The following is a 16,534-nucleotide window of genomic DNA, read 5'->3' as shown; positions in this document are numbered from 1 at the left end:
TATACCACCTTAGGAAGGAATTGGGAACGAGTCCTCAATTCCGCCTTATCCATATAAAATACAGATAAGGGCTTTTGTATGACAAAGCTGCCAATTCTGATACACGCCTGGCCGACGCCAAGGCCCACAGAATGACCACTTTCCACGTGAGGTATTATAGCTCCACGGATTTAAGTGGCTCAACCCAATGCGACTTCAGGAAATCCACCACCACGTTGAGATCCCACGGTGCCACTGGAGGCACAAACGGGGGCTGACTATGCAGTACTCCCTTAACAAAAGTCTGAACTTCAGGCAGTAGAAGCCAGTTCAATTTTGGAAGAAAATCGATAGAGCCGAAATCTGGACCTTAATGGAACCCAATTTTAGGCCCATAGTCACCTCTGACTGTAGGAAGTGCAGAAATCGACCTAGCTGAAATTTCTCCTTTGGGCCTTCCTGGCCTCACAGTACGCAACATATTTCCGCCATATGCGGTGATAATGGTTTGCGTTCACTTCTTTACTAGCTTCAAATAGCGTAGGGATAACTTCCTCCGGAATTCCCTTTTCCTTCAGGATCCGGCGTTCAACCGCGGTACGTCTTGGAACAGACAGGCCCCCTGCTGCAGCAGGTCCTGTCTGAGCGGCAGAGGCCATGGGTCCTCTGAGATCATTTCTTGGAGTTCTGGTTACCAAGCTCTTCTTGGCCAACCCGGAAAAATGAGTATAGTTCTTACTCCTCTCCTTCTTATTATTCTCATTACCCTGGGTAAGAGAGGCAGAGAAGGGAACACATACACCGACTGGTACACCCACGGTGTTACCAGAGCGTCCACAGCTATCGCCTGAGGGTCCTTGACCTGGCGCAATATCTTTGTAACTTTTAGTTGAGGCGGGACGCCATCATGTCCACCTGTGACCTTTCCCAACGGTGTACAATCATTTGGAAGACTTCTGGATGAAGTCCCCACTCTCCCGGGTGGAGGTTTCTTAGTTGTCCACTCCGGGAATGAACACTGCTGACAGTGCTAACACATGATTTTCCGCCCATCGGAGAATCCTTGTGGCTTCTGCCATCGCCATCCTGCTTCTTGTGCCGCCCTGTCGGTTTACATGAGCGACCGCCGTGATGTTGTCTGACTGGATCAGCACCGGCCGGTGTTGAAGCAGGGGTCTAGCCTGACTTAGGGCATTGTAAATGGCCCTCAGTTCCAGAATATTTATGTGTAGGGAAGTCTCCTGACTTTTCCATAGCCTTGGAAGTTCCTTCCCTGTGTGACTGCCCCCCAGCCTCGAAGGCTGGCATCCGTGGTCACCAGGACCCAGTCCTGTATGCCGAATCTGCGGCCCCCTAGAAGATGAGCACTCTGCAGCCACCACAACAGCGACACCCTGACCCTTGGAGACAGGGTTATCCGCCGATGCATCTGAAGATGCGACCCGGACCACTTGTCCAACAGATCCCACTGGAAAATCCTTGCATGGGACCTGGCGAATGGAATTTCTTCGTAAGAAGCTACCATCTTTCCCAGGGCTCGCGTGCATTGATGCACCGACACCTGCATACGTATTAGGAGGTCTCTGTCTAGAGACAACAACTCCTTGGACTTCTCCTCCGGGAGAAACCCTTTTTATCCTGTTCTGTGTCCAGAACCATACCCAGGAACAGTAGACGCGTCGTAGGAACCAGCTGCGACTTTGGAATATTCAGAATCCAGCAGTGCTGTTGTAGCACTTCCCGAGATAGTGCTACTCCGACGAACAACTGCTCCCTGGACCTCGCCTTTATAAGGAGATCGTCCAAGTACGGGATAATTATTTCGGCCATTACCTTGGTAAATACCTCGGTGCCGGGGACAGACCAACGGCAACGTCTGGAATTGGTAATGACAATCCTGTACCACAATATTGAGGTACTCCTGGTGAAGAGGGTAAATAGGGACATGCAGGTAATCATCCTTGATGTCCAGTGATACCATGAAATTCTCCAGGCTTGCAATAATCGCCCTGAGCGATTCCATTTTGAACTTGAACCTTCGTATATAAGTGTTCAAGGCTTTCAATTTTAGAATGGGTCTCACCGAACCGTCTGGTTTCGGTACCACAACATTTTGGAATAGTAACCCCGGCCTTGTTGAAGGAGGGGTACTTTGCTTTCACCTGCTGGAAGTACAGCTTGTGAATTGCCGCCAGTACTACCTTTCTCCGAGGGCAGCCGGCAAGGCTGATGTGAGGTAACGGCGAGGGGGAGTCGCCTCGAACTCCAGCCTGTATCCCTGTGATACTATTTGCAGAACCTAGAGATCCACCTGTGGGCAAGCCCACTGGTCCCTGAAGTTCCCGAGACGCGCCCCTACCACACCTGTCTCCACCTGTGGAGCCCCAGCGTCATGCGGTGGACTCAGAGGAAGCGGGGGAAGATTTTTGATCCTCGGAACTGGCTGCTGGTGCAGCTTTTTTCCTTCTTCCCTTGTCTCTGTGCAGAAAGGAAGCGCCTTTGACCCGCTTGCTTTTCTGAAGCCGAAAGGACTGTACCTGAAAATACGGTGCTTTCTTAGGCTGTGAGGAAACCCGAGGTAAAAAATTTTCTTCCCAGCTGTTGCTGTGGATACGAGGTCCCAGAGACCATCCCCAAACAATTCCTCACCCTTATAAGGCAGAATCTCCATGTGCCTTTTACAGGCAGCATCACCTGTCCACTGCCGGGTTTCTAATACCCTCCTGGCAGAATGGACATTGCATTCATTCTGGATGCCAGCCGGCAAATATCCCTCTGTGCATCCTTTATATATAAGACAACGTCTTAAATATGCTCAATGTTAGCAAAATATTATCCCTGTCTTAGCGTATTAATATTATCTGACAGGGTATCAGACCACGCTGCAGCAGCCCTATTTATGCTGAGGCAATTGCAGGTCTCAGTATATAACCTGAGTGTGTAAATACAGACTTCAGGATCGCCTCCTGCTTTTTATCAGCAAGTTCCTTCAAGGTGGCCGTATCCTAAGACGGCAGTGCCACCTTTTGACAAACGTGTGAGCGCCTTATCCACCCTATGGGATATCTCCCAACGTGACCTATCCTCTGGCGGGAAAGGGTACGCCATCAGTAACTTTTTAGAAATTACCAGTTTCTTATCGGGGGAAACCACGCTTCTTTACACACTTCATTCATTCATCTGATGGGGGAACAAAACACTGGCTGCTTTTTCTCCCCAAATATAAAACCCCTTTTATGTGGTACTTGGGTTCATGTCAGAAAATGCGTAACACATTTTTCATTGCCGAGATCATGTAACGGATGTTCCTAGTGGATTGTGTATATGTCTCAACCTCGTCGCCACTGGAGTCAGACTCCGTGTCGACATCTGTGTCTGCCATCTGAGGTAACGGGCGTTTTTTGAGCCCCTGATGGCCTTTGAGACGCCTGGGCAGGCGCTGGCTGAGAAGCCGGCTGTCCCATAGCTGTTACGTCATCCAGCCTTTTATGTAAGGAGTTGACACTGTCGGTTAATACCTTCCACCTATCCATCCACTCTGGTGTCGGCCCCACAGGGGGCGACATCCCATTTATCGGCCTCTGCTCCGCCTCCACGTAACCTTCCTCATCCAACATGTCGACACAGCCGTACCGACACACCGCACACACACAGGGAATGCTCTGACTGAGGACAGGACCCCACAAAGTCCTTTGGGGAGACAGAGAGAGAGTATGCCAGCACACACCAGAGCGCTATATAATGCAGGGATTAACACTATAACTGAGTGATTTTTCCCCAAATAGCTGCTTGTATACATATATTGCGCCTAAATTTAGTGCCCCCCCTCTCTTTTTAACCCTTTGAGCCTGAAAACTACAGGGGAGAGCCTGGGGAGCTGTCTTCCAGCTGCACTGTGAAGAGAAAATGGCGCCAGTGTGCTGAGGGAGAAGCCCCGCCCCTTTTTCAACTGACTTTCTCCCGCTTTTTCTGGAATACTGGCAGGGGTAATTTTACATCTATATAGCCTCTAGCACTATATTTGATGTATATTTTGCCAGCCAAGGTGTTATTTATTGCCCTCAGGGCGCCCCCCCCAGCGCCCTGCACCCATCAGTGACCGGAGTGTGAGGTGTACATGAGGAGCAATGGCGCACAGCTGCAGTGCTGTGCGCTACCTTGGTGAAGACCGAAGTCTTCTGCCGCCGATTTTCCGGACTCTTCATGCTTCTGGCTCTGTAAGGGGGACGGCGGCGCAGCTCCGGGAACGAACACCAAGGTCGGGTCCTGCGGTCGATCCCTCTGGAGCTAATGGTGTCCAGTAGCCTAAGAAGCCCAAACTACCACCTGTTAGGTAGGTTCGCTTCTTCTCCCCTTAGTCCCTCGCTGCAGTGAGTCTGTTGCCAGCAGATCTCACTGTAAAATAAAAAACCTAAATATACTTTCTTTCTAGGAGCTCAGGAGAGCCCCTAGTGTGCATCCAGCTCAGCCGGGCACAAGAATCTAACTGAGGTCTGGAGGAGGGTCTTAGTGGGAGGAGCCAGTGCACACCAGGTAGTCCTAAAGCTTTCTTTAGTTGTGCCCAGTCTCCTGCGGAGCCGCTATTCCCCATGGTCCTTACGGAGTCCCAGCATCCACTTAGGACGTCAGAGAAAAACTGCTATAACTTTAATAGCTACAATGATAGTATGTGTGTCAGCTATTATTTCCTGCATTTACTTGTATCAAGAGAGTGTGGGGCAGATGTACTAAGCCTTGGAGGGAGATAAAGTGGAAAGAGAAAGTACCAACCAATCAGTTCCTGTCATTTTTCAAACAGAACCGCCTCTAACATGGCAGTTAGGAGCCGAATGGCTGGTTCTTTATCTCTCTCCACTTTATCACTTTGTAAGGCTTAGTATACCTCCCCCTGTGTCCTCATTAGGCCACACCACAGCCTTAAGGAATCCCTTTCCATTATTGTGTATCATAATAATTGGGTAAAGGGGGCTTGTTGTGGTGGCAAATGAGATTCATTGCTGCGTAAGAAAAAAGCACACACATTTTACATTCTAGATACAAAGTAGTATACAATGTCAGGGGCAAACGCTGAAATTTTAGGGGTTTCCAGATACAGTATGTGCAACTATGAAGGGTGGGAGAGAGGGAGTGGGACATGGCGAGAAAGAGAAAGGGACATGGGAGAGAAAGAGACAGGACGAAAGAGACATAGCGAGACAGAGAGAGGCACGGGAAGTTGGAGAGAGAGAGAGACATGGCGTGGAAGAGACATGGGGGGGTCATTCAGAGTTGATCCCAAGTAGCAACTTTTAGCTGCTAGTGCGATCAACTAGACGCCGCCTATGGGGGAGTGTATATTAGCGGGTGTCGTACGGTATGCCGGCGCTCGGGCTCCCGGCGCCCAGCATACCGGCACCGGGAGCCCGACCGCCGGCATACCGACAGCGTGGCGAGCGCAAAGGAGCCCCTTGCGGGCTCGCTACGCGCGCCACACTATTTTATTCTCCCTCCAGGGGGGTTGTGGACCCCCACGAGGGAGAATAGTTGTCGGTATGCCGGGTGTCGGGATTCCTGCGCCGGTATACTGTGCGCCGTGATCCCGACATTCGGCATACAGAAGACCACCCTATTTTAGCATAGCAGGGCAGTGATCGCTTGTGCAGCCCTGTAATGCTAAAAAAGTTTTGTGTAAAACAAGACTAGCCCTGCAGTTACTTACCCTGTGCGATGGATCCAGCGATGCCGGTCCCGGAATTGACGTCAGACATCCGCCCTCCAAACGCCTGGACACGCCTGCGTTTGGATCTCCACGCCCGGAAAACGGTGAGTTGACGCCCCAGAACGCCTTCCTCCTGTCAATCTTCTTGCGGTCACCGCTGCCAGGCAACGATGTGCCTGCGCAATGCGTCCTCCATGCATATGCAGTTCTGACCCATTCGCACCGCAGCGATGAACCGCAGTGTGCGAACGGGCCAGAATGACCCTCATGGTGAGAGAGAGACATGGCAAGAGCAATAGAGAGATGTGGAGAATGAGAGAGAGACATGGCGAGAGCAAGATGACGAGACAGACATGTCGAGAGGGACAGATTTGACGAGAGAGACATGGCGAGAGAGATGGAAGGTAGAGAGAAAGCTACATGGAGATCATTTCACTCCCCCATCACCCTCCATAGACAGACAGCGCAGCTGAGCCACCATGACCACCCAAACACCCCCTGCCCTCCATAGCAGCACAAACATCATCATGCCTCACCTCAAACGCCACCCCCCATCTCTTCCCCCCGCTGCCCGCACTCATACTGTACAAAGAGCATAATTTATTATAGCCTACCCTCTACAGATGTCACCTTACAGTGCTGCAGTGGAAATACTGTGGGGATTCAGGATACAAGACAGCGCTGATACCACTCGAGCCGGGCATGCGAGAACAGTCTAAGAGCAGCTGCTCTCCCTGCCTGCCAGCGGACATCCTGTCAGTGTGAGTGACTCACTGTGTACAGAGTGGAGCTGATGCACCCGCGTCTGAACTCCGGCGGACGGGACAGTAGAATAGTGAACACAAAATAAATTGGTCACCTGCTTTGTGACAGATTGGTGGCCGGGGGTTCCAGGTACTCAGAAACCCCCCTGTGTGCGCGTATGAATGTACAGATGCACAGAGAGAAATGTGAAAAAATAATAAGAATTTACTTACCGATAATTCTATTTCTCGGAGTCCGTAGTGGATGCTGGGGTTCCTGAAAGGACCATGGGGAATAGCGGCTCCGCAGGAGACAGGGCACAAAAAGTAAAGCTTTTCCAGATCAGGTGGTGTGCACTGGCTCCTCCCCCCATGACCCTCCTCCAGACTCCAGTTAGGTACTGTGCCCGGACGAGCGTACACAATAAGGGAGGATTTTGAATCCCGGGTAAGACTCATACCAGCCACACCAATCACACCGTACAACTTGTGATCTAAACCCAGTTAACAGTATGATAACAGAGGAGCCTCTGAAAGATGGCTCCCTAAACAATAACCCGAATTAGTTAACAATAACTATGTACAAGTATTGCAGATAATCCGCACTTGGGATGGGCGCCCAGCATCCACTACGGACTCCGAGAAATAGAATTATCGGTAAGTAAATTCTTATTTTCTCTATCGTCCTAGTGGATGCTGGGGTTCCTGAAAGGACCATGGGGATTATACCAAAGCTCCCAAACGGGCGGGAGAGTGCGGATGACTCTGCAGCACCGAATGAGAGAACTCCAGGTCCTCTTTTGCCAGGGTATCAAATTTGTAGAATTTTACAAACGTGTTCTCCCCTGACCACGTAGCTGCTCGGCAGAGTTGTAATGCCGAGACCCCTCGGGCAGCCGCCCAAGATGAGCCCACCTTCCTTGTGGAATGGGCCTTAACAGATTTAGGCTGTGGCAGGCCTGCCACAGAATGTGCAAGTTGAATTGCGTTACAAATCCAACGAGCAATCGACTGCTTAGAAGCAGGCGCACCCAACTTGTTGGGTGCATACAGTATAAACAGCGAGTCAGATTTTCTGACTCCAGCCGTCCTTGAAATGTATATTTTTAAAGCTCTGACAACGTCCAACAACTTGGAGTCCTCCAAGTCGCTTGTAGCCGCAGGCACTACAATAGGCTGGTTCAGGTGAAACGCTGATACCACCTTAGGGAGAAAATGCGGACGCGTCCGCAGCTCTGCCCTATCCGAATGGAAAATTAAATAAGGGCTTTTATAAGATAAAGCCGCCAGTTCAGATACTCTCCTGGCGGAAGCCAGGGCCAGTAACATAGTCACTTTCCATGTGAGATATTTCAAATCCACATTTTTTAGTGGTTCAAACCAATGGGATTTGAGGAAATCTAAAACTACATTTAGATCCCACGGTGCCACCGGAGGCACCACAGGAGGCTGTATATGCAGTACTCCTTTGACAGAAGTCTGGACCTCAGGGACTGAGGCCAATTCTTTTTGGAAGAATATTGACAGGGCCGAAATTTGAACCTTAATAGATCCCAATTTGAGACCCATAGACAATCCTGATTGCAGGAAATGTAGGAAACGACCCAGTTGAAATTCCTCCGTCGGAGCACTCCGATCCTCGCACCACGCAACATATTTCCGCCAAATGCGGTGATAATGCTTCGCGGTGACTTCCTTTCTTGCCTTAATCAAGGTAGGAATGACTTCTTCTGGAATGCCTTTTCCTTTTAGGATCTGGCGTTCAACCGCCATGCCGTCAAACGCAGCCGCGGTAAGTCTTGAAAGAGGCAGGGACCCTGTTGAAGCAGGTCCCTTCTCAGAGGTAGAGGCCACGGATCGTCCGTGACCATCTCTTGAAGTTCCGGGTACCAAGACCTTCTTGGCCAATCCGGAGCCACTAGTATCGTTCTTACTCCGCTTTGCCGTATGATTCTCAATACCTTTGGTATGAGAGGCAGAGGAGGAAACACATACACCGACTGGTACACCCAAGGTGTTACCAGCGCGTCCACAGCTATTGCCTGCGGATCTCTTGACCTGGCGCAATACCTGTCCAGTTTTTTGTTGAGGCGAGACGCCATCATGTCCACCATTGGTCTTTCCCAACGGTTTATTAGCATGTGGAAAACTTCTGGATGAAGTCCCCACTCTCCCGGGTGAAGATCGTGTCTGCTGAGGAAGTCTGCTTCCCAGTTGTCCACGCCCGGGATGAACACTGCTGACAGTGCTATCACGTGATTCTCCGCCCAGCGAAGGATCCTGGCAGCTTCTGCCATTGCACTCCTGCTTCTTGTGCCGCCCTGTCTGTTTACATGGGCGACTGCCGTGATGTTGTCCGACTGGATCAACACCGGTCTTCCTTGAAGCAGAGGTTCCGCCTGGCTTAGAGCATTGTAGATTGCTCTTAGTTCCAGAATGTTTATGTGAAGAGACTTTTCCAGGCTCGACCACACTCCCTGGAAGTTTCTTCCTTGTGTGACTGCTCCCCAGCCTCTCAGGCTGGCGTCCGTGGTCACCAGGATCCAATCCTGTATGCCGAATCTGCGGCCCTCCAATAGATGAGCCCTCTGCAACCACCACAGAAGAGATACCCTTGTCCTTGGAGACAGGGTTATCCGCAGGTGCATCTGAAGATGCGACCCTGACCATTTGTCCAACAGATCCCTTTGGAAAATTCTTGCATGGAATCTGCCGAATGGAATTGCTTCGTAAGAAGCCACCATTTTTCCCAGGACTCTCATTGATGTACAGACACCTTTCCTGGTTTTAGGAGGTTCCTGACCAGGTCGGATAACTCCTTGGCTTTTTCCTCGGGAAGAAAAACCTTTTTCTGAACCGTGTCCAGAATCATCCCTAGGAACAGCAGACGAGTTGTCGGCATTAATTGGGATTTTGGAATATTCAGAATCCATCCGTGCTGCTTTAGCACCTCTTGAGATAGTGCTAATCCCATCTCTAGCTGTTCTCTGGACCTTGCCCTTATTAGGAGATCGTCCAAGTATGGGATAATTAATACGCCTTTTCTTCGAAGAAGAATCATCATCTCGGCCATTACCTTTGTAAAGACCCGAGGTGCCGTGGACAAACCAAACGGCAGCGTCTGAAACTGATAGTGACAGTTTTGTACAACGAACCTGAGGTACCCCTGGTGTGAGGGGTAAATTGGAACGTGGAGATACGCATCCTTGATGTCCAAGGATACCATAAAGTCCCCTTCTTCCAGGTTCGCTATCACTGCTCTGAGTGACTCCATCTTGAACTTGAACTTCTTTATGTACAGGTTCAAGGACTTCAGATTTAGAATAGGCCTTACCGAGCCATCCGGCTTCGGTACCACAAATAGAGTGGAATAATACCCCTACCCTTGTTGTAGAAGAGGTACCTTGACTATCACCTGCTGAGAGTACAGCTTGTGAATGGCTTCCAAAACCGTCTCCCTTTCGGAGGGGGACGTTGGTAAAGCAGACTTCAGGAAACGGCGAGGTGGATCTGTCTCTAATTCCAACCTGTACCCCTGAGATATTATCTGCAGGATCCAGGGATCTACCTGCGAGTGAGCCCACTGCGCGCTGTAATTTTTGAGACGACCGCCCACCGTCCCCGAGTCCGCTTGAGAAGCCCCAGCGTCATGCTGAGGCTTTTGTAGAAGCCGGGGAGGGCTTCTGTTCCTGGGAAGGAGCTGCCTGTTGCTGTCTCTTCCCTCGACCTCTGCCTCGTGGCAGATATGAATAGCCCTTTGCTCTCTTATTTTTAAAGGAACGAAAGGGCTGCGGTTGAAAAGTCGGTGCCTTTTTCTGTTGGGGAGTGACTTGAGGTAGAAAGGTGGATTTCCCGGCTGTAGCCGTGGCCACCAAATCTGATAGACCGACTCCAAATAACTCCTCCCCTTTATACGGCAAAACTTCCATATGCCGTTTTGAATCCGCATCGCCTGTCCACTGTCGCGTCCATAAAGCTCTTCTGGCCGAAATGGACATAGCACTTACCCGTGATGCCAGTGTGCAGATATCCCTCTGTGCATCACTCATATAAAGAAATGCATCCTTTATTTGTTCTAACGACAGTAAAATATTGTCCCTGTCCAGGGTATCAATATTTTCAATCAGGGACTCTGACCAAACTACCCCAGCACTGCACATCCAGGCAGTCGCTATAGCTGGTCGTAGTATAACACCTGCATGTGTGTATATACTTTTTTGGATATTTTCCATCCTCCTATCTGATGGATCTTTAAGTGCGGCCGTCTCAGGAGAGGGTAACGCCACTTGTTTAGATAAGCGTGTTAGCGCCTTGTCCACCCTAGGAGGTGTTTCCCAGCGCTCCCTAACCTCTGGCGGGAAAAGGTATAATGCCAATAATTTCTTTGAAATTATCAGCTTTTTATCAGGGGCAACCCACGCTTCATCACACACGTCATTTAATTCTTCTGATTCAGGAAAAACTATAGGTAGTTTTTTCACACCCCACATAATACCCTGTTTAGTGGTACCTGTAGTATCGCTAAATGTAACGCCTCCTTCATTGCCAAAATCATATAACGTGTGGCCCTACTGGAAAATACGGTTGATTCGTCACCGTCACCACTGGAATCAGTGCCTGTGTCTGGGTCTGTGTCGACCGACTGAGGCAAAGGGCGTTTCACAGCCCCTGACGGTGTTTGAGGCGCCTGGACAGGCACTAATTGATTGTCCGGCCGCCTCATGTCGTCAAACGACTGCTTAAGCGAGTTGACGCTATCCCGTAATTCCACAAATAAAGGCATCCATTCTGGTGTCGACCCCCTAGGAGGTGACATCCCCATATTTGGCAATTGCTCCGCCTCCACACCAATATCGTCCTCATACATGTCGACACACACGTACCGACACACAGCAGACACACAGGGAATGCTCCTAACGAAGACAGGACCCACTAGCCCTTTGGGGAGACAGAGGGAGAGTCTGCCAGCACACACCAAAAAAGCGCTATATATGACAGGGATAGCCTTATAATAAGTGCTCCCTTATAGCTGCTTTATATATATCAAAATATTGCCATTAAATTTGCCCCCCCTCTCTGTTTTACCCTGTTTCTGTAGTGCAGTGCAGGGGAGAGACCTGGGAGCCGTCCTGACCAGCGGAGCTGTGAGAGGAAATGGCGCCGTGTGCTGAGGAGATAGGCCCCGCCCCTTTTCCGGCGGGCTCGTCTCCCGCTATTTTGTGAATCCAGGCAGGGGTTAAATATCTCCATATAGCCTCTGGGGGCTATATGTGAGGTATTTTTAGCCTTTTAATAGGTTTTCATTTGCCTCCCAGGGCGCCCCCCCCCAGCGCCCTGCACCCTCAGTGACTGCGTGTGAAGTGTGCTGAGAGGAAAATGGCGCACAGCTGCAGTGCTGTGCGCTACCTTTAGAAGACTGCAGGAGTCTTCAGCCGCCGATTCTGGACCTCTTCTTACTTCAGCATCTGCAAGGGGGCCGGCGGCGCGGCTCCGGTGACCATCCAGGCTGTACCTGTGATCGTCCCTCTGGAGCTGATGTCCAGTAGCCAAGAAGCCAATCCATCCTGCACGCAGGTGAGTTCACTTCTTCTCCCCTCTGTCCCTCGTTGCAGTGATCCTGTTGCCAGCAGGAATCACTGTAAAATAAAAAAACCTAAGCTAAACTTTCTCTAAGCAGCTCTTTATGAGAGCCACCTAGAATTGCACCCTTCTCGGCCGGGCACAAAAATCTAACTGGAGTCTGGAGGAGGGTCATGGGGGGAGGAGCCAGTGCACACCACCTGATCTGGAAAAGCTTTACTTTTTGTGCCCTGTCTCCTGCGGAGCCGCTATTCCCCATGGTCCTTTCAGGAACCCCAGCATCCACTAGGACGATAGAGAAAAAGGGTTTTTCCCCCCCATTGCAAACCAGTAGTCCAATCCAATTAGCTTGAATAGATGGTCCTAGACTAAAGACTAAGGAAGCAGCAGATAATGACCAATCTATTCCTTAATGACTAAAAGTCCACATATGACATATGTACATGTAACAAGGATCTTCGTATAATCCTTGATCATGTCCTAAACCTGTGCCTGGTCATGATTGCTTACCTTTTATATCAATTACACTGCGATGCTGTCTCTCTACATCTCTCCCCCCTCCTTTTTTATGTTTATTTTCCCGTTATGTCCCCATGTCCTGGTTTAGACATTTCTATGTACTATTACTTTAATGTTATGGGATTACTTTTTGATTTTATTCGTGGTACTATAAGACCATCATGAATAAGAACTAATGTTTTGTTTCCCAGACAGATTTCTTTACTGCTGAATATATATACATGTGTGGTCTTTTCATTTATCATTGTACAACCACTGAATGTTCTAGTTAGATGTTTTTGACATCTGTCTGTAATCCTTTTCCCTACTTGTTTAATAAACCAAAATGCAGAGATCTTAAAAAAACAAACAAAAAACCCCCAAGGATCTTAAACGTAATATACACATACAAGTTTACCAAACGTATGCAATCGCTCCTTACAAATACAATACTGATGTGCTGTACCATTACTAAGGTGTATCAATAAGTGAACATCTAGATTCATTTGGACATTTACTTTCAGTTATATCACAACTGAGGAGTCTATTCATGTAGCAGAGAAAAGCCCTGTTTTGCGTTAAACAGGGCTTTTCTCTGCCTAGTGCAATTCATAGAGCGGGTTACCGTAGAGAAGTCCTTGACTACCCCAGCGGCAACCCCGCTCTGTGTCTGAATCGCATCACCATACTTGTGCAATTCATGAAGGAGAATGTGCGATTCGTGAAGGAGATTGTGCGATGAACGAGATTGTGCGATTCATGAAGGAGCGGAAAGCTCTGCTTTCCCCTTCTCCATGAAGTTCAGGTTCGTCATCACAGGATGGCGTAACCTGAACTGCGGTGCGGAGACGGCAGGGAAGCTCAATGCTTCCCTGCTCTCTGCTCAGAACCCAGCGCTGGCTCCGCCCCGACCTCCCAGCAGCCACTGCGGCCTGCCGGGAGGTCAACAGGTGGCGCATGCGCAGAGGGACCCGCTGGCTGACCCTGCGCATTGGACAGGGGGACTGCCGGAGAAGACTCACCATTGGACACCGCAGTGCATAGTCGGAAATCTGAGTATACATGAATTGCTACTAATTACAGCTATACATCGCATTGAAGCGATGCGATGTATAGTGATAAGTAACAATTCAGTTTTCGTTTTCTTAATGAATAGACCCCTGAATATGTAACAGTCCAAATGGTGTTCTATTGCTGACACTGTATGAAATCATGCTATCTACTTCCCTGCCAACTAGCATTGTATATTCAGAGAGATTCTTTGTATTTGTACTGATATAGAAGCCTAATCACAGATGAGTCAGACACTACTCAATCATCCTGAATGAGTCACCTGTACATAGGAATCAATTTTGAAAAAAAAAAATAATCTAGCATGGAGGTGACATCCTGTCTAGCGTCAGTGACTAAATAATCCTCAAGATGTATCCCTAAGGCCATAAGATAACAAAACAATCTCGGAGTCTGGGGGGAGGGGTCAGCATGACCGCTCCCGAGATGTGACGCATTGTCTGAGGGAACTGGCACACTATATTTGTGAGGAGGCAATGAAACCATTTTTACATTGATAAGTTTATGGAATAATATGCCAAATAAGCAAAACCACATATACACTATTATTAAATACATTTAATTACACTTTCTTCTATCATTTATAAAATCACAGTTGGAACTGTGTGTCATGTAATTAGTAAAATAGTGTCAATCATCTTATGTTCCTTGCTACATTGAGAATTCTGTGAGTAATGAGCTGCGGCATCTCTCTTGCACAGCCCGTCTTGGTGACTGCAGCCTAGAGATGGTTCGAGGTTGATGTTTCCTTCCATCAATGTTTTTATTCAAATGTTAGCACAGAAAGACCTCCTATAAATGTCATACAAAACCACCAATGTTTTTTTGGACACTGATGTCCCACCCCTACTGTTAGCTGGGGTTGGTTCTGGTATGAAAGATAGACAGTGTCTAGTTAGTCAATAGATAGACACCATATGTTAGACAGACATTAGGTCGACAGGGTCAAAATGTCGACAGGTCAAAAGGTCAACATGAAAATGGTTGACATGAAAAAGGTAGACACCATGTTTTTTGCATTTTTGTGGTTTGTGTGGATAGTTTTGTCATCTGGGACCCCCAATTGTAGAAAGGCATACCCTTGCGGGGCTCGCTTCGCTCGCCACAAGGTTTATAACCAACTCTATGCCGGCATGGATAGAGAAAGTATGAAATAGTCCAAAAACATGTTACATAAAAAAAAAAAAAATTGTCTATCTTCTTTATGTCGACCATTTTCATGTCGACCTTTTGACCATGTCGACCTTGTGACCTGTCTACCTTTTTTATGTCGACCTTTTGACCCTGTCGACCTAATGTCTGTCTAACATATGGTGTCTAACTATTGACTAACTAGACACTGTCTATCTATCAAATGGATACCCCCTTACAGTGTGGAAGCAGCAGAAAGAGACAGATCGGGTGTGAAGCATCTCTATATGGCCCTCATTCCGAGTTGTTCGCTCGCAAGCGGATTTTAGCAGATTTGCTCATGCTAAGCCGCCGCCTACTGGGAGTGAATCTTAGCATCTTAAAAATGCGAACGATGTATTCGCAATATTGCGATTACACACCTCGTAGCAGTTTCTGAGTAGCTCCAGACTTACTCGGCATCTGCGATCAGTTCAGTGCTTGTCGTCCCTGGTTTGACGTCACAAACACACCCAGCGTTCGCCCAGACACTCCTCCGTTTCTCCGGCCACTCCTGCGTTTTTTCCGGAAACGGTAGCGTTTTTTCCCACACGCCCATAAAACGGCCTGTTTCCGCCCAGTAGCACCCATTTCCTGTCAATCACATTACGATCGCCAGAACGATGAAAAAGCCGTGAGTAAAAATCCTAACTGCATAGCAAATTTACTTGGCGCAGTCGCAGTGCGGACATTGCGCATGCGCATTAAGCGGAAAATCGCTGCGATGCGAAGATTTTTACCGAGCGAACAACTCGGAATGAGGGCCTATATTCTGACTGAAGAGGAGGTGGTCATTCCGAGTTGTTCGCTCGCTAGCAGTTCTTAGTAGCCGTGCAAACGCTAAGCCGCCGCCCGTTGGGAGTGTATTTTAGCTTAGCAGAAGTGCGAACGAAAGGATCGCAGAGCGGCTACAAATTTTTTTTGTGCAGTTCCTGAGTAGCTCAAAACCTACTCAGCGCTTGCGATCACTTCAGACTATTCAGTTCCTGTTTTGACGTCACAAACACGCCCTGCGTTCGCCCAGCCACACCTGCGTTTTTACGAACACTCCCTGAAAACGGTCAGTTGCCACCCAGAAACGCCCTCTTCCTGTCAATCACTCTGCGGCCAGCAGTGCGACTGAAAAGCTTAGACCCTGTGTGAAACAACATCGTTCGTTGTAATAGTACGACGCACGTGCACATTGCGCCGCATACGCATGCGCTGAAATGCCATTTTTTTGCTTCATCGCTGCACAGCGAACGAATGCTGCTACCGATCAACTCAGGAAAGGTAGACTACAAGTGAAAGCTATGTGAGGAAGGTGGAGTGGGGGCTGAAAGCAGCACTGAAAAGAGGTGAGAGGTGTGGTAAATGTGACTGCTAACAGCCTGCAAGCTGTGATTTTTTTGGCCACTGCACATACACTTGGGGTGAATTTAGGGGTCAGGCCGCCTCTAGGCACAACATTCTTGATCTCCCAACGTTACTGCCCCCTTTATGTTGGGGTAGTCCTGATGCCCCCAGACCGCCAAAGCAACCACAACCTCCTCCCCCACCACCTCCCCTTGCCAGTTCCAAAATAAAAAAATAAGTCATACTGCCAACAAAAAAAAAAAAAAGAATCACTTGACCTCATCTAGCCAACGGCCTAGCAGGGTTCTCATGCAAGCAAGCCTGCTGTGCTCCCCTCCCCAGCAAGTGTCACCCCAAGACACGTGCCTCATGTGCCTAGCGGGAAATCCACCACTGCGCATACATCTATTTATGTGCAACACAATTTATTTGCAAAGTGATCTACAATTTTTGGACCAGT

General features: G+C 48.9%; 1 protein-coding gene across 2 annotated transcripts in view; it reads right to left on the bottom strand.

The window, feature by feature from the left end:
* Positions 1 to 16,534, bottom strand: part of ELL3 (elongation factor for RNA polymerase II 3) — a 285,177-nt gene that overhangs the window by 90,825 nt on the left and 177,818 nt on the right. The window lies entirely within an intron of this gene.

The sequence above is a fragment of the Pseudophryne corroboree genome, chromosome 6 (assembly GCF_028390025.1).
Source record: "Pseudophryne corroboree isolate aPseCor3 chromosome 6, aPseCor3.hap2, whole genome shotgun sequence".
In the NCBI taxonomy this organism is placed as follows: domain Eukaryota; kingdom Metazoa; phylum Chordata; class Amphibia; order Anura; family Myobatrachidae; genus Pseudophryne; species Pseudophryne corroboree.
The sequence above is the reverse complement of the archived record's forward strand: the minus strand, read 5'-3'. Positions and strand labels throughout refer to the sequence as shown.